The following is an 18,356-nucleotide window of genomic DNA, read 5'->3' on the forward strand; positions in this document are numbered from 1 at the left end:
ATGATGTTCATTGCTAAGACCTATGATCTGAAGTCCACAATGCTGGAGGGGGATTCAGTAGACTCTAATGTGCTCCGAAGGGCGGTTGGTCCTCATTGAGAATGTGGCATCCCTCTGAGGGACAACCACACAGGACTATAGCCAGTTCAACCTGCTCCAGAGCAAGTACCCTCACCAGCTATTTCTATTATTTTTTTTCACCTTTATTTAACCAGGTAGGCTAGTTGAGAACAAGTTCTCATTTGCAACTGCCACCTGGCCAAAATAAAGCATAGCAGTTCGACACACACAACAACAGTTACACATGTAATGAACAAAACAGTCAATAATACAGTAGAAATAAGTCTATATACAGTGAGTTCAAATAAGGGAGTTAAGACAATAAATGGGCCATGGTGGCAAAGTAATTACAATATGGCAATTAAACACTGGAATGGTAATGTGCAAAAGATGGATGTGCAAGTAGAGATACTGTGGTGCAAAAGGAGCAAAATAAATAAATACAGTATGGGGATGAGGTAGGTAGATAGGCTATGTGCAGTGATCTGTGAGCTGCTCTGACAGCTGGTTCTTAAAGCTAGTGAGGGAGATGAATATCCAGCTTCAGTGATTTTTGTAGTTCGTTCCAGTCAGTGGCAGCAGAGAACTGGAAGGAAAGGTGACCAAAGGAGGAATTGGCTTTGGGGGTGACCAGTGAGAAATACCTGCTGGAGTGGGTGCTGCTATGGTGACCAGCTGGCTGAGATAGGGCAGGGCTTTACCTAGCAGAGGCTTGTAGATAACCTGTAGCTAGTGGGTTTGGCGATGAGTATGAAGCAAGGGCCAGCCAACGAGAGCGTACAGGTCGCAGTGAAGGGTAGTATATGGGGCTTTGGTGACAAAACGGATGGCACTGTGATAGACTACATCCAGTTTGCTGAGTTGAGTGTTTGAAGGCTATTTTATAGATGACATCGCCGAAGTCGAGGACCGGTAGGATGGTCAGTTTTATGAGGGTATGTTTGGCAGCATGAGTGAAGGAAGCTTTGTTGCGAAAGAGGAAGCAGAGTCTAGATTTAATTTTTGATTGGAGATGCTTAATGTGAGTCTGGAAGGAGAGTTTACAGTCTAGCCAGACACCTAGGTATTTGTAGTTATCCACATATTCTAAGTCAGAGCTGTCCAGAGTAGTGATGCTGGATGGGTGGGCAGTTGTGAGCAATGATTGGTTGAATAGCATGCATTTATTTTTATTTGCATTTAAGAGCAGTTGGAGGCCTACGGAAGGAGAGTTGTATGGCATTGAAGCTCATCTGGACGTTAAGAGTGTCCCAAGAATGGCCAGAAGTATACAGAATGGTGTCTGCGTAAAGGTGGATCAGAGAATCACCAGCAGCAAGAGCGACATCATTGAAGTATACAGAGAAGAGTCGGCCCGAGAATTGAACCCTGTGGCAGCCCCATAGAGACTGCCAGAGGTACGGACAACAGGCCCTCCGAATTGACATACTGAGCTCTATCAGAGAAGTAGTTGGTGAACCAGGCGAGGCAATCATTTGAGAAACCAAGGCTGTTGAGTCTGCCAATAACAATGTGGTGATTGACAGAGTCGAAAGCCTTGGCCAGGTCGATGAATACAGCTGCACAGTAATATCTCTTATCGATGGCAGTTATGATATCGTTAAGGACCTTGAGCGTGGCTAAGGTGCATCCATGACCAGCTCTGAAACCAGATTGCATAGCGGAGAAGGTACGATGTGATTCAAAATGGTCAGTAATCTGTTTGTTAACTTGACTTTCGAAGACCTTAGAGATGCAGGGTAGGATAGATATAGGTCTGTAGCAGTTTGGGTCTAGAGTGTCTCCCCCTTTGAAGAGGGGGATGACTGCGGCAGCTTTCCAATCTTTGGGAATCTCAGACAATACGAGAGGTTGAACAGGCTAGTAATAGGGGTTGCAACAATTTCGGCAGATAATTTAAGAAAGAGAGGGTCCAGATTGTCTAGCCCGGCTGATTTGTAGGGGTCCAGGTTTTGCAGCTCTTTCAGAACATCAGCTATCTGGATATGGGTAAAGGAGAAATGGTGGTCGCTTGGGCGGGTTGCTGTGGAGGGTGCCGGGCAGTTGACCGGGGTAGGGGTAGCCAGGTGGAAAGCATGGCCAGCCGTAGAGAAATGCTTATTGAAATTCTCAATTCTAGTGGATTTGTCGGTTGTAACAGTGTCTCCGAGCTTCAGAGCAGTGGGTAGCAGGGATGAGGTGCTCTTATTGTCCATGGACTTTACAGTGTCCCAGAACTTTTTTGAGTTTGTACTGTGGGATGCAAATTTCTGTTTAAAAAAGCTAGCCGTAGCTTTCTTAACTGCCTATGTATATAGGTTCCTAACTTCCCTGAAAAGTTGCATATCACGGTGGCTATTCGATGCTAATGAAGAACGCCACAGGATGTTTTTGTGCTGGTCAAGAGCAGACAGGTCTGGAGTGAACCAAGTGCTATATCTATTCCTGGTTCTACATGTTTTGAACGGGGCATGCCTATTTTAAGATGTTGAGGAAGGCACTTTTAAAGAATAACCAGGCATCCTCTACTGTCGGGTTGAGGCCAATGTCGTTCCAGCATACCCCGGGCCAGGTCGATTAGAAAGGCCTGCTCGCAGAAGTGTTTTAGGGAGCGTTTGACAGTGATGAGGGGTGGTTGTTTGCTCGCAGACCCATTACGGATGCAGGCAGAGATCGCTGAGATCTTGGTTGAAAACAGCAGAGGTGTATTTGGAGGGTGAGTTAGTTAGGATGATATCTATGAGGGTGCCTGTGTTTACGGATTTGGGGTTATATCTGGTAGGTTCATTGATAAGTTGTGTGAGATTGAGGGCATCAAGCTTAGATTGTAGGATGGCCGGGGTGTTAAGCATGTCCCAGTTTAGGTCACCTTGCAGCACGAGCTCAGAAGATGGATGGGGGGCAATCAAATCACATATGGTGTTGAGGGCACAGCTGGGGGCAGAGGGTGGTCTATAGCAAGCAGCAATGGTGAGAGACTTGTTTCTGGAAAGGTTCATTTTTAGAAGTAGAAGTTCAAATTGTTTGGGTACAGACCTGGATAGTAAGACAACCTGCAGAGTTCTATATTTGCAGTAAATTGCAACACCGTCCCCTTTGGCAGTTCTATCTTGTCGGAAAATGTTAGGAATGGAAATGAAGGTTTTTGGTGGTCTTCCTAAGCCAGGATTCAGACATGGCTAGGACATCCGAATTGGTGGAGTGTGCTAGGGCAGTGAATAAAACAAACTTACGGAGGAGGCTTCTAATGTTAACATGCATGAAACCAAGGCTTTTACGGTTGCAGAAGTCAACAAATGAGAGAGTCTGGGGGATGGGAGTGGTAGTAGACACTGCTTGGCCTCGATTGACCTCTACATCACCAGAGGAGTAGGATAAGGGTACGACTAAAGGCTAACAGAACTAGATGCCTAGTTTGTTCAGAACAGAGAGTAAAAGGAGCAGAGTTCTGGGCATGGTAGAATATATTCAAGGCATAATGTACAGACAAAGGTATAGTAGGATGTGAATACAGTGGGGGTAAACCTGTGCCTATAGTGATAATGAAAGAGATATTGTCTCTAGAAATAGCATTTAAACCAGATGATGTCACTGCGTGTGTGGGCGGTGGAACTAAATTGTTAGTTGAAGCGTGTTGAGCAGTGCTAGAGGCTCTACAGTGAAATAAAACAATAGTTACAAACCAGAACAGCAATCGACACGGCATGGTGACGTTAGGGAAAGGCATGAGTAGCCGGGTGATCATACAAGTCTACTGCGTGGCTTCAGGCAGCTAACGGCACGGGGCTAGCAGGCTAACAGAAAGGCCCTAGAGGGATGACGCGACGGAGGGAAGTCTGTTGTGGCCCCCTCGTGCAGTTACATCAGCGGACGGATCAGCAGGGCTCCGTGTGGTAAACCAGGACAATTGTCAAAATATGTATAGTGGCCAAAGAAATATGTCCAAAGGGCCTCTTAAGCCAGCAGTCCAATGTGCTTTAGATAGCTAGCAGGCCGCAGATTAGCGGCTGTGCGTTCAGGGGTTGTTAGCTGCTATAATTCCAGGTGGATAAAATAAAACATAATACAAATTTAAATAAATAAATAGGTTCAGAGCTTGCGGTAGGAATCCGGAGATATCGAGAAGAATAAGTCCGACTAGCTCTGGTTTGAGTCCCGCTGTACAGACTGACGAGAGTTGTCCGGGATAAAGGTAGCTGATGACCGCTAGCAAAGGATAGCTGACTGCTAGCTAGTGGCTTCGGAATGTATTCGATGGGCCTCGTAAGCCAACAGTCCGTTGTGCTCTAGACAGCTAGCATTCAGGGGACGTTAGCTGCGAAGGTCGGAAGGTGAGATGGTTCAGAGCTTGCGATAGGTATCCGGGGATATGGAGAGAAATAGGTCCGGAATGCTCTGGTTGAATCGCGTTGTACAAACTGGTGAGAGCTTTCCGAGCTAGAGGATAGCTGATGATCGTTAGCTGGCTAGTTTATGTTGGAGAGATTCCAGTAATCGAGGCAGACATACGTTAGTGAAAAAGCGGGTTGACACCACATTGGGTGAGGCGGGTTGCAGGAGAGTAGTTTGAAGTAAGGGTTTAGAAAAATATAAGATATGCAAAAAATACACTGCTCAAAAAAGTAAGGGAACACTTAAACAACACAATGTAACTCCAAGTCAATCACACTTCTGTGAAATCAAACTTGCCACTTAGGAAGTAACACTGACAATAGATTTCACATGGTGTTGTGCAAATGGAATAGACAACAGGTGGAAATTATAGGCAATTAGCAAGACACCCCCAATAAAGGAGTGGTTCTGCAGGTGGTGACCACAGACCACTTCTCAGTTCCTATGCTTCCTGGCTGATGTTTTGGTCACTTTTGAATGCTGGTGGTGCTTTTACTCTAGTGGTAGCATGACACGGAGTCTACAACCCACACAAGTGGCTCAGGTAGTGCAGCTCATCCAGGATGACACATCAATGTGAGCTGTGGCAAGAAGGTTTGCTGTGTCTGTCAGCGTAGTGTCCAGAGCATGAAGGCGCTACCAGGAGACAGGCCAGTACATCAGAAGACGTGGAGGAGGCCGTAGGAGGGCAATAATCCAGCAACAGGACCGCTACCTCCGCCTTTGTGCAAGGAGGAGCACTGCCAGAGCCCTGCAAAATGACCTCCAGCAGGCCACAAATGTGCATGTGTCTGCTCAAACGGTCAGAAACAGACTCCATGAGGGTGATATGAGGGCCCGATGTTCACAGGTGGGGGTTGTGCTTACAGCCCAACACCGTGCAGGACGTTTGGCATTTGCCAGAGAACACCAAGGTTGGCAAATTCGCCACTGGCACCCTATGCTCTTCACAGATGAAAGCAGGTTCACACTGAGCATGTGACAGAGTCTGGAGATGCCGTGGAGAACGTTCTGCTGCCCGCAACATCCTCCAGCATGACCGGTTTGGCGGTGGGGGGGGGGGGCGCACAGCTCTCCATGTGCTCGCCAGAGGTAGCCTGACTGCCTATTTGGTACCGAGATGAGATCCTCAGACCCCTTGTGAGACCATATGCTGGTGCGGTTGGCCCTGGGTTCCTCCTAATGCAAGACAATGCTAGACCTCATGTGGCTGGAGTGTGTCAGCAGTTCCTGCAAGAGGAAGGCATTGATGCTATGGACAGGCCTGCCCGTTCCCCAGACCTGAATCCAATTGAGCACATCTGGGACATCATGTCTCGCTCCTATCCACAGACTGTCCAGGAGTTGGCGGATGCTTTAGTCCAGGTCTGGGAGGAGATCCCTCAGGAGACCATCCGCTACCTCATCAGGCGCATGCCCAGGCGTTGTAGGGAGGTCATACAGGCACGTGGAGGCCACACACACTACTGAGCCTCATTTGACTTGTTTTAAGGACATTACATCAAAGTTGGATCAGGCTGTAGTGTGGTTTTCCACTTCAATTTTCAGTGTGACTCCAAATCCAGACCTCCATGGGTTGATAAATTATATTTCCATTGATATTTTTTGTGTGATTTTGTTGTCAGCACATTCAACTATGTAAAGAAAAAAGTATTTAAGAATATTTCATTCATTCAGATCTAGGATGTGTTATTTTAGTGTTCCCTTTATTTTTTTTAGCAGTGTATATAAAAATATATATACATGGGACACGACAAGACGAAGGACAAATACGTCTGACTGCTACGCCATCTTGGATCATTTTGTGGTCCTGGGTTGCCCCTGCAATTGGTTTGGCTACCAATTCAGTATGCAACATCTTGGCCTAGTTATGTGGTTCAGTGAAATCCAAAAAACAAGCTAATCTAGTAAAAAATTCCGTTACCAGTATGAGTTCATTTAATAAATCATGAATGTCTGATGAGAATGTTAGTGTTTTACAGGAGAACTATTCAGGATCTCCCCATTTTAACTCATTGAGGTATGTGCAACCAGGAGATGGCTACCAGCCTGGCTTCACGGTCTTTGAGAAGCGTGACGTGAATGGAACCAACACCCACCCTGTCTTCGTCTATTTGAACAAACTTCCCTACCCTGATGATGATGATCCACACTCCCTCACCCAGGATCCTAAATTCCTCTCCTGGAGTACCATTAGCAGGCCAGACATTTTGAGAAATTCCTCGTTGTGCCAGAAGGGAGAGCCCTTTAAACGGTACAGCAAAAAATGTGAAACTATCAACATGGAGCCTGAAATCCAAAGCCTGAGTCTAACCAAGACCTGAAAATGGCATTGAAATGTTTTTCTTGTGCACTACTCTTTCTGCTACACAAATGACTTCACATCTATGATGGTAGAGAGGACCTATTATGGTGTCGTCCATCCTTTTGAGGTTTATTGAACGAGGGTAATATTCTAAAAACCTATGGGAATATTATATGAAGCCTTGTAAATGCTCAAGTGTTTGTTGGTCATGTTTCGATAGTTTGTCTTACTCACTATGTAATGAAAAGATGGAAAGCATCAGCTATATATTTTTTGCTCCTCTAACATATACTTCCCTATGTATGTATTTAGAAAGTGAAGATAATGTTTAATTTGGCGCTATACTCCAGCATTCTGGATTTGAGAATGTTTTGTGAGGCGACGGCACAGAATATGACCTTTTTATTTGAGGGTATATTCATACATATCGGTTTTAACATTTAGAAATGAATGCACTTTATCTACTTCCCACATGTTTAAAGGTGTCAAGTTTGACTATGCTAACTTGTTGGTTGTATTTGCAGTTTTTGGTTGTTTCCTATTATTTTGTGCCCAATAGAAACTAATGGTAAATGTGTTGTCATTTTGAAGTCACTTTTTTTGCAAATAAGAATATAATTTGTTTCTGAAATTACTTTGACATTAAAACATTTTGAGCATTACACATTTGATTTAGTAGCCTACTAGTTAACTCCCCCCCCAACATGCTAACCTCTTACCATTACCAATAATAGGGGAGGTTAGATTTTTTTTTGGGTGGGGGGGTGCAATTCATGATATGACATGCCTGTGTAACTTTCTCATTCATCATTATTCACAATGCATTTATGATTATGTGTAATCATGGTACATTAATATCCTATTCCTATTTACAATAAGTGTCTGACTTAGTGAACCCTTTCCTCGCTCTATTCCCATGCTGGCCAGCAGGTGATGCCACTGACTCATTGAGGAAAAAGTAACATTATTGTCAAAGTTGACATATAACTGTAGTTGGAATGAAGTTATTGTATTCTACTTTTATTACCCAAAAAGTATCTAATTGTTCCACCATACAGCACGTGTAGTAATCATGTTATAATTTTACATTGTCTAGTTTCACATGACATGTTATTTTAATGATTTAAAGACGTTTTGTGTTGCAGACAGGTACAGGTGTTGTATATCTTGTTTAGAAAGGTACTTCCAGGTAATTCCCCTGCATTGAACCACCCTCATGATGACAGAGGCTGGCCTGCTATAATAGATCTGTTTCTGTGTCTACAGGCATTCACATACGTAATGGTGCCACGTTTCTCAACATCACACCCCCTGCATTTCTGCAGTCCCCTTGTCTACCCTGTCCATCCTGTGTCCTCACTGAACACTAGAACACCTCCAGTCATTCTTCTGATCCCCATTGTTTTAGTTCCAATAAATGGGAAGTTTTGGCAGAGCCACCCAGCAGTAGAGGAAAAAATGTACAATTGCATGTCTTCTTAAATAGTCCCATCTACTGCTGACTGAGAGACAGTGCTGCTGAGTAATCCCCTAATGTAATTTATGTTATGGCAGTCCATTGAGAGATCTGTGACAACAGTGAAAGGTTAGGCTACTCTTCTCTGAGAGGTAGCTATGCATTTTCTCTAACGCCTGTGTTTTTTTGCAAGTAGAATGAGTGCCTTGACTAATGCAATATCGTAGCTTAGTCCAGCAACAACACACAGCCCCTATACCCCAATAGCCAAAATGTACAAGAACTCTAGCCTATAACTCGTTATCGGAAACAGAAAGCTCACATGACACGGAAATTATTGATTGCATTTAATCAGCGGCAGAGTAGCCTAGTGGTTAGAGCTTTAGACTAGTAACCGGAAGGTTGCAAAGTCAACCCCCCGAGCTGACAAGGTACAAATCTGTCGCTCTGCCCCTGAACAGGCAGTTAACCCACTGTTCCTATTGAAAATAAGAATTGGTTCTTAATAACTGACTTGCCTAGTTAAAACAATTAAAATACCACTTTGACTGATTTTCACAGTATTGCAGTTGAGTTCACATGCTCTACCCTAGATGGGGGATGTTTTATTTTCGAAAAGCCAATTCAAGAGCGCTACTGCAGAAACTCAACCAGGTGAGCAGAAATTGATGTTACCACAGTAACGTTTGCTTTATAGTAGGAAGTCCTCTCGCGAGATTCCAGTACAGTGAGGGAGGGTGTTTGTATGATCTCATCTCTACAGCAGCTGCATAGTGCAGCGAAGCAAACCCGTAACTTTGTATCAAACTTCTACATATCTGACGAAGGCAACAGGATCATTGGGATTTTAACCGGAACGGAAACAACTGTTTAAAGCAATATACATAACGGTGTTGCTGCATTTTTACACTGACGGGTCCTGGAAAACAAAAGGGGAAAAACGCTTAGTATTGTGTTCATGCCATCCAATGGTTGACGGGGAGAGGAGAAAAGGTGAGTCGGGAAACATGCGTTTTAACGTTGGGGAACGATCCATGTCATGTGCATGATGTTTTGAGGTACATGGTCGCAAGCAACATCAGGATAGTCTCCTCAACCAATACACATTTTAAACCGCTACATCTGACCGAATAGTATGTGTTCTATAGTAGCCTACATTAGAGTGCGCAATCAGGGTATTTTCTTTCCCGAAATTAGGAGGGAACCAGAAAGGTTGCTTTGTGGGTTCAGAACGCGCACTCTGCGCGTGACACGAGTGGAAAATGTCAATTTTGGTCAATGCAAACCGCAATTATATCACGTTCGATGTGCATTGTTTCGGATGCAACTTGGGTTTGGTGATTTCCAGGTGGCATCGAGCAAACGGGCTTGATGTAATAGCGCTGTAATAGGTGGGTAATGCTGCAGCTTTTTGTGTAGTCCCTCCTTAGCAAGCTATAAGCTATAGCCTACATCATTTTCTACCATTAATATAGTTAGTTCCGTGGGTTAATGTGGTGAGTTGATGTTCCATTGTAAGTGACAGACCACTATCAACCCAAATGGTTAAACTATTGGGCATTACACATTTGAGCTACACATTTGATTTAGTATAGTAGGCTACGTGGTGAAGCAGCTTGATGGATCTTGCTATTAGCAAGGCAACAACCATTGATGTGGTTTGGACTGTCACAAGGGATAACACTATTGTCTACTCAACCACTTGGTAGAAAAACTACAGTATTGCTCAACACTGTGCACTTAGGAGAAACCCCTTCAAATGAGTAGATTCAGCTATTTCAGCCACACCCAGTTGCTGACAGGTGTAAACATTTGAGCAAACAGCCATGCAATCTCTATAGACAAACATTGGCTATAGAATGGCCTTACTGAAGGGTTTAGTGACTTTCAATGTGGCACTGTCATAGGATGCCAACTTTCAAACAAGTCCATCACATTTCTGCCCTGTAAATGCTGTTATTGTGAAGTGGAAACGTCTAGGAGCAACAACGGCTCAGCCACGAAATGGTAGCCACACATGCTCACAGAACAGGACCACCGAGTACTGAGGTACGTACAAATCGTCTGTCCTCAGTTGCAATACTCACTACTGAGTTCCAAACTGCCTCTGTGAGTAACGCCAGCACAATAACTGTTCATCGGGAGCTTTGTGAAATGGTTTTCCATGGTCGAGCAGCTGGACACAAGCATAAGATCACCCTGCGCAATGCCCAGTGTCGGCTGGAGTGGTGTAAAGTTTGCCGCCATTGGACTCTGGAGGAGTGGAAACTGGTTCTCTGGAGTGAATAATCACTCTTTACCATCTGGCAGCCCCAATGCATAGTGCCAACTGTAAAGTTTGGTGGAGGAGGAATAATGGTCTGAGGCTGTTTATCATTGTTCGGGCTAGGCCCCTTAGTTCCAGTGAAGGGAAATCTTAATGCTACAGCATACAATGACATTCTGCTTCCAACTTTGTGGCAACAGTCTGGGAAGGCCCTTTCCTATTTCAGCATGACAAAGCCTACGTGCCCAAAGTGAGATCCATACAGAAATGGTTTGTTGAGATCGGTGTGGAAGAACTTGACTGCCCTGCACAGAACCCTGACCTCAACCACATTGAATACCTTTGGGATGAATTGGAATGCTGACTGCGAGCCAGGCCTAATTACCCAACATCAGAGCCCGACCTCACTACCCGCAGCAGTGTTCCAACATCTAATGAAAAGCCTTCCCAGAAGAGTGGAGGCTGTTATAGCAGCAAAGGGGGACTAACTCCACATGAATGCCCATGATTTTGAAATGAGATGTTCAGCAAGTGTCCACATATTTTTGGTCATGTAGTTTATTTTTGTGTGCAACCTGTGAGACATGGTAGAAATGACACTGAACAAAAATATAACCGCAACATATAAAGTGTTGGTCCCATGTTTCATGAGCTGAAATAGGTCCCAGAAATGTTCCATATTCACAAGAAATGTATTTCTCTCAAACTAATTGTGCACAAATTAGTTTACATCCCTGTTAGTGAGCATTTTTCCTTTGCCAAGATAATCCATCCACCTGACAGGTGTGGCATATCAAAAAGCTGATTAAACAGCATGATCATTACACAGGTCCACTTGTGCTGGGGACAATAAAAGGCCACTCTAAAATGTGTAGTTTTGTCATACAACACAATGCCACAGATGTCTCAAGTTTTGATGGAGTGTGCAATTGGCATGCTGACTGCAGGAATGGCCACCAGAGCTATTGCCAGAGAATTGAGTGTTAATTTCGCTACCAAAGACCGCCTCCAACGTCGTTTTAGAGAATTTGGCAGTACATCCTACCGGCCTCACAACCCCATACCACATGTAACTACTCCAGCCCTCCACATCCGGCTTCTTCACCTGTGGGATCGTCTGAGACCAGCCACCTGGACAGCTGATGAAACTGTGGGTTTGCACAACCAAATAATTTTTGTACAAACGGTCTCAGGGAAGCTCATCTGTCTGTTTGTTGTCCTCACCAGGGTCTTGACCTGACTGCAGTTTGGCGTCATAACCAAATTCAGTGGGCAAACTCTCACCTTCGATGGCCACTGGCATGCTGGAGAAGTGTGCACTTTACAGATGAATCCCGGTTTCAACTGTACCGGCAGATGGCAGACAGCATGTATGCCGCTGTGTGGGTGAGTGGTTTGCTGATGTCAACTTTGTGAACAGAGTGCCCCATGGTGGCGGTGATGTTATGGTATGGGCAAGTATAAGCTATGGACAACAAACACAATATCATTTTATTGATGGCAATTTGAATGCACAGAGATAACGTGATGAGATCCTGAGGCCCATTGTCGTGCCATTCATCTCTCGCCATCATCTCATGTTTCAGCATGATAATGCACGGCCCCATGTCACAAGTATCTGTACACAATTCCTAGAAGCTGAAAATGTCCCAGTTCTTCCATGAACTGCATACTCACCAGACATATCACTCTTTTAGCATATTTGAGATGCTCTGGATCGACGTGTACAACAGCATGTTCCAGTTCCCACCAATATCCAGAAACTTCGCACAGCTATTAAAGAGGAGTGGGACAACATTCCACAGGCCACAATCAATAGCTTGATCAACTCTATGCGAAGGAGATGTGTCACGCTGCATGAGGCGAATGGTGGTCACACCAGATACTGACTGGTTTTCTGATCCACGCCACTACCTTTTTTTTAAAGGTATCTGTGACCAACAGATGCATATCTGTATTCCAGTCATGTGACATCCATATTTTAAGGCCTCATTTATTTATTTAAATTGGCTGACCTCCTTATATCAAATCAAATTCAAATCAAATTTATTTATATAGCCCTTCGTACGTCAGCTGATATCTCAAAGTGCTGTACAGAAACCCAGCCTAAAACCCCAAACAGCAAACAATGCAGGTGTAAAATATGAACTGTAACTCAGTAAAATCTTAGAAATGGTTGTGTTGCGTTTATTTTTTTGTTCAGTGTACTTAGTTTCAGGGGCAATTCAAATGCCTCACTGACCAAGTAATAGGCTATTTGAATAACATAACGCTATTGGTTGAAACTTTATAAGGCAGGCAATGTTTTGGAATTGAATGAGCCCTACAGTGGTAAATCTGGATTCACTTGGACACAGGACTTGAATTAGACCTCTATGACCGGCTGTTACTCACAGTTACAGTAGCTGTCAGAAGGAGTCCAAATAGAGTATATTTAGCACTCATTCACTGTTTGCTCTTTTTTTGTATATCTTTGCATTTGTACTTGCTGTCCTATGCAGATAAGAGATTCAGTGTTTAATTCCTCCCCTAATATTCCATCTGTATTGGTGTATGCTATTCTGTGGAAACCTGCTTGGTTATGGTGGGATGTGTCAGATAGGGGGAGGAAAGAATATTGAGTTGCATAGTTGGCAAAATATTAGCATTCTTCATAAGCTTGGCTGACTGATGACTGGGATAACATCAGTCAGGTCCATAGTCATAACAATTGAAGACCTCTGTTTTGCAGCTTAATACATATTTTCTTTACACCATTACTCTCATATTTAGTCAGATATTGTTTTGCTGAAGCCAAATCATCATGCAAACTGGACCAGTGCCTCTTATTATGGACTTTTCACTTTAAATCAATCCAGTGCTGACACTACTATGGGAAAAATCATCTTTCTATTTCAATCTCATTGATGAGCAAACCAGTCTACTTTGTGCTATAGACAAAAATATCCTTCATGGTTAACATAAGACAATAGTATAGGCTACAGTGGCTGTGAAAGTATTCATTTTTTCTATTTTGTTGCCTTAAACCCTGGAATTAAAATATATTTTTTTGGGGGGTTTGTTTCATTTGATTTACACAACATATCTACCACTTTGAAGATGCAAAATATTTTCTATTGTGAAGCAAACAACGAATAAGACAGGAACAGAAAACTTGAGTGTGCATAACTATTCGCCCCCCCCCCAAAACAATACTTTGTAGAGCCACCTTTTGCAGCAATTACAGCAGTCTCATGGGGTGTGTCTCTATAAGCTTGGCACATATAGCCACTGGGATTTTTGCCCATTCTTCAATGCAAAACTGCTCCAGCTCCTTCAAGTTGGATGGGTTCCGCTAGTGTACAGCAATCTTTAGGTCATACCACAGATTCTCAATTGGATTGAGGTCTGGGCTTTGACTAGGCCATTCAAAGACATTTCAATGTTTCCCCTTAAACCACTTAAGTGTTGATTTAGCAGTATGCCTAGGGTCATTGACCTGCTGGAAGGTGAACCTCTGTCCCAGTCTCAAATCTCTGGAAGACTGAAACAGGTTTCCCTCAAGAATTTCCCTTTATATAGCGCCATCTATCATTCCTTCAATTCTGACCAGTTTCCCAGTCCCTGCTGATGACAAACATCCCCACAGCATGATGCTGCCACCATCATGCTTCACTGTGGGTATGATGTTCTCGGGGTGATGAGAAGGGTTGAGTTTATGCCAGACATAGCATTTTCCCTGATGGCCAAAAAGCTCAATTTTAGTCTCATCGGATCAGAGTACCTTCTTCCATGTGTTTGGGGAGTCTCCCACATGCCTTTTGGCGAACACCTAACATGTTTGCTTATTTTTTTCGGGACACTTCCATAAATCCCAGCTCTGTGGAGTGTACGGCTTAAAGTGGTCCTACGGACACATACTCCAATCTCAGCTGTGAAGCTTTGCAGCTCCTTCAGGGTTATCTCTTTGTTGCCTCTCTGATTAATGCCTTCCTTGCCTGTTCCGTGAGTTTTGGTGGGCTGCCCTCTCTTGGCAGGTTTGTTGTGGTGCCATATTCTTTCCATTTTTTACTAACGGATTTTATGGTGCTCTGTTCAGTTTCAGATATTTATTATAACCCAAGCCTGATCTGTACTTCTCCACAACTTTGTCCCTGCTGTAATGAACTTTGTCTGTTGTTTGTAGAGAGTCAGACCGAAATGCAGCGTGTAGGTTACTCATGACTTTTAATGAAGAATAATGGAGAGCTCCTTGGTCTTCATATTGCCGCTTGCTTGGTGGTGCCCCTTGCTTAGTGGTATTGCAGACTCTGGGGCCTTTCAGAACAGGTGTATATATACTGAGTTCATGTGACAGATCATGTGACACTTAGATTGCACACCGGTGACTTTATTTACCTAATTATGTGACTTCTGAAGGTAATTGGTTGCACCAGATCTTATTTAGGGGCTTCATAGCAAAGGGGGTGAATACAAATGCACACACCACTTTTCCGTTTTTTATTATTTAGAATTTTTTGAAACAAGTAATTTTTTTCATTTCACTTCAACAATTTTGACTATTTTGTGTATGTCCATTACATGAAATCCAAATAAAATTAAAATGACAGGTTGTAATGCAACAAAATTGGAAAAACGCCAATGGGGGTGAATACTTTTGCAAGGCACTGTATATGCAGCTCACATCTCATCACCAGAGTATGATGACTGTAGGTCATTACTAAACTCTAAGAACAGGTCAGTCGTGAGGAGCATGACATCCAGCCACAGTATACGGAAACCTACAGTGAGGGACAGTAGCCAACAGCAGGGTCAGGGAGGTGGACTCCAGGGCAGGAAATACTAACACTAACTGTTTGCTTTGTTGTTCATAAGAGTAAGCCTACACTCTACCAAAAATGGGTTCCAAAAGGGTTCACTGGCTATCCCCATAGGAGAACCCATTTTTGGTTCCAGGTAGAACCCATTTTTGGTTCCAGGTAGAACCCTACATGGAATCCAAAAGGAGTTCTACCTGGAACCAAAAGGTGTTCTTCTATGTGGACATTAAGTGATAATGCCGCGGCCCTTGCAGTGCAAGGGGAACAACTACTTCAAGGTCTCAGAGCGAGTGACGTCACCGATTGAAACGCTATCAGCGCGCACCCCGCTAACTAGCTAGCCATTTCACATCGGTTACCCCAGCCTAATCTCAGGAGTTGATAGGCTTGAAGTCATAAACAGCACAGCAAAGAGCTGCTGACAAACGCACAAAAGTGCTGTTTGAATGAATGCTTACGAGCCTGCTGCTGCCTTCCACTGTTCAGTCAGACTGCTCTATCAAATATCAAATCATAGACATAATTATAACATAATAACACACAGAAATACGAGCCTTAGGTCATTAACATGGTCAAATCCGGAAATTATAATTTCGAAAACATAATGTTTTCTTTCAGCGAAATACGGAACCGTTCCATATTTGATCTAACGGGTGTCATCCATAAGTCTAAATATTGCTGTTACATTGCACAACCTTCAATGTTATGTCATAATTATGTACAATTCTGGCAAATTTGTTAGGAAAAAATGGCCAGGCGGCCGACAGTGCTTTTTTCGTGAATGCACTTGTTAAATCATCACCCGTTTGGCGAAGTAGGCTGTGATTCGATGAGAAATTAACAGGCACCGCATTGATTATATGCAATGCAGGACAAGCTAGATAAACTAGTAATATCATCAACCATGTGTAGGTAACTAGTGATTATGTTAAGGTTGATTTGTTTTTTATTAGATACGTTTAATGCTAGCTAGCAACTTACCTTGGCTTCTTGCTGCACTCGCGTAACAGGTAGTCAGCCTGCCACGCAGGCTCCTTGTAGAGTGCAATGTAAGGCAGGTGGTTAGAGTGTTGGACTAGTAACTAGAAGGTTGCAAGATCAAATCCCTGAGCTGACAAGGTAAACATACGTCGTTCTACCCCTGAACAAGGCAGTTAACCTACCGTTCCTATGCCATCATTGAAAATAAGAATGTGTTCTTAACTGACTTGTCTAGTTAAATAAAGGTTTAAAAAAATAATCGGCCACAATTGGTGTCCAAAAATGCAGATTACTGATTGTTATGAAAACTTGAAATCGGCCCTAATTAATCGGACATTCCGATTAATCGGTCGACCTCTAGTCCTGATACAAATCTAGGGTTGCTACCCAAGCCGGCTCGTTATCAGTTCGGTTGCCAGAGACCTATGGATACAACCAAGTTGTTCGTTCTAAACGTTCCATTGCCATACTGGCTGGCAGCGTTCTTATCCCTTGCTTGCTTGCTAGCCAACAACGGCTAATTTACAGTCACGTTAAACAGTGTAGCCAGAATAACAACAGTAGCTGCCTTTGCATTTGTTTAAGCTGTTTTCTAGTGACATTTATTTGGATACATTCATAACAATGAGGTAATGATACATCCATAACAATGAGATAATGAATAATTCATAACAATGAGCTTTCTTCACCTCGAGTAATGTGGCGCTTGTATTGACAATGTTTAATGGCTTCCCTCCTTATGTTAGTTGGTCAAGGCTGAAAACAGACATAAGAGACCCTGGGATGTGCCACTCAATGGACTGATACACCAACATGTCTGGTGTCAGTACAAGGCCATCTTCTTTTAATTTCTATTCTGACTCATCACTGTGAAATAAAATAAGTGGATTGAACTTTTGGCCAACCGTCTGTAACCACAAAAGATAATGACTAGAAATATATTAACATTATGGAAACATTTGTTGGCTCCTGTTCAAATGATTAAGCGGTGTTTGTCAGACCCAAAGGCAGAAGAGTAAATTATTGGCTTGGCAATCTGTCCTCCAGTGCCCTACGATGTCACCATTGAATTGAAGGGGGATGATAAAGCTGACTGGGATGAGGATGACTGTAGTAGTGTCTCCTATTAAACTGTTGGAATGCACCGGCTTTGTCTGCTTGGGCCTACCGGGGGTATGCCAACCGATGGAAACGGCGAGAGAGCTCAGTACTCACAATGGAGATGATGTAATCTCTTTCAGCTCACTGTCACAGAGTACATGCAGATGAACAAAGAAAACTGCCCCTTCGACCACGTTTGGGGAACGTCAACCTCACAAAAATGCTCTCGGCTTTTGTGGTTACACTATTATATATGTGGAGATCAAATGTTTTGCCTTGTGACGCCCCCTACTTATTCTCCTGATGAGGCAGAATGTAATGTAGTGGTGCAGGTGCAACATAGTTGATGTGCTGATTTGGGACAAGATGTCTATTCTAATCTAGCCCTCCCACAGCTGACAAATAGTCCTATTCCCTACAGAGTCAGTCCAATTCTGGTTCTGCCCTGATAGTCTGTTAGTCTGTTGCTAATGCTGATGAACTCAATTAACCTCACACTAAAGCCTTGTTCACACTGCATGCCTTAATGCTCAAATCAATTTTGTTTTTCAAGTACTTTTTGGAACACTGACTGGCCAAATGATATACAGCCACGTTTCATCTTCAATGCCCTTGCTGATGGAAGGAGGTTTTCACTCAAAATCTCACGATACATGGCCCCATTCATTCTTTCCTTTACACGGATCAGTCATCCTGGTCCCTTTGCAGATAATCAGTCCCAAAGCATGATGTTTCCACCCCCATGCTTCACAGTAGGTATGGTGTTCTTTGGATGCAACTCAGCATTCTTTGTCCTCCAAACACAGCGAGTTGAGTTTTTACCAAAAAGTTATATTTTGGTTTCATCTGACCATATGACATTCTCCCAATCTTCTTCTGGATCATCCAAATGCTCTCTAGCAAACTTCAGATGGGCCTGGACATGTACTGGCTTAAGCAGGGGGACACGTCTGGCACTGCAGGATTTGAGTCCCTGGCGGCGTAGTGTGTTACTGATGGTAGGCTTTGTTACTTTGG

At 43.5% G+C, this 18,356-nt stretch overlaps 1 protein-coding gene and 1 pseudogene across 1 annotated transcript in view; both read left to right on the forward strand.

Moving 5' to 3' along the window:
* Positions 1 to 7,125, forward strand: LOC124046437 (annotated as a pseudogene).
* A 1,808-nt stretch (positions 7,126 to 8,933) lies between these two features.
* Positions 8,934 to 18,356, forward strand: part of LOC124046439 (signal-induced proliferation-associated 1-like protein 1) — a 91,734-nt gene continuing 82,311 nt past the window's right edge. Inside the window, 1 exon segment of the mRNA XM_046366799.1 lies at positions 8,934 to 9,185. The gene's annotated coding sequence lies outside the window, so the exon portion shown is untranslated.

This window comes from Oncorhynchus gorbuscha, linkage group LG10 (assembly GCF_021184085.1).
Source record: "Oncorhynchus gorbuscha isolate QuinsamMale2020 ecotype Even-year linkage group LG10, OgorEven_v1.0, whole genome shotgun sequence".
Taxonomy (NCBI): Eukaryota; Metazoa; Chordata; class Actinopteri; order Salmoniformes; family Salmonidae; genus Oncorhynchus; species Oncorhynchus gorbuscha.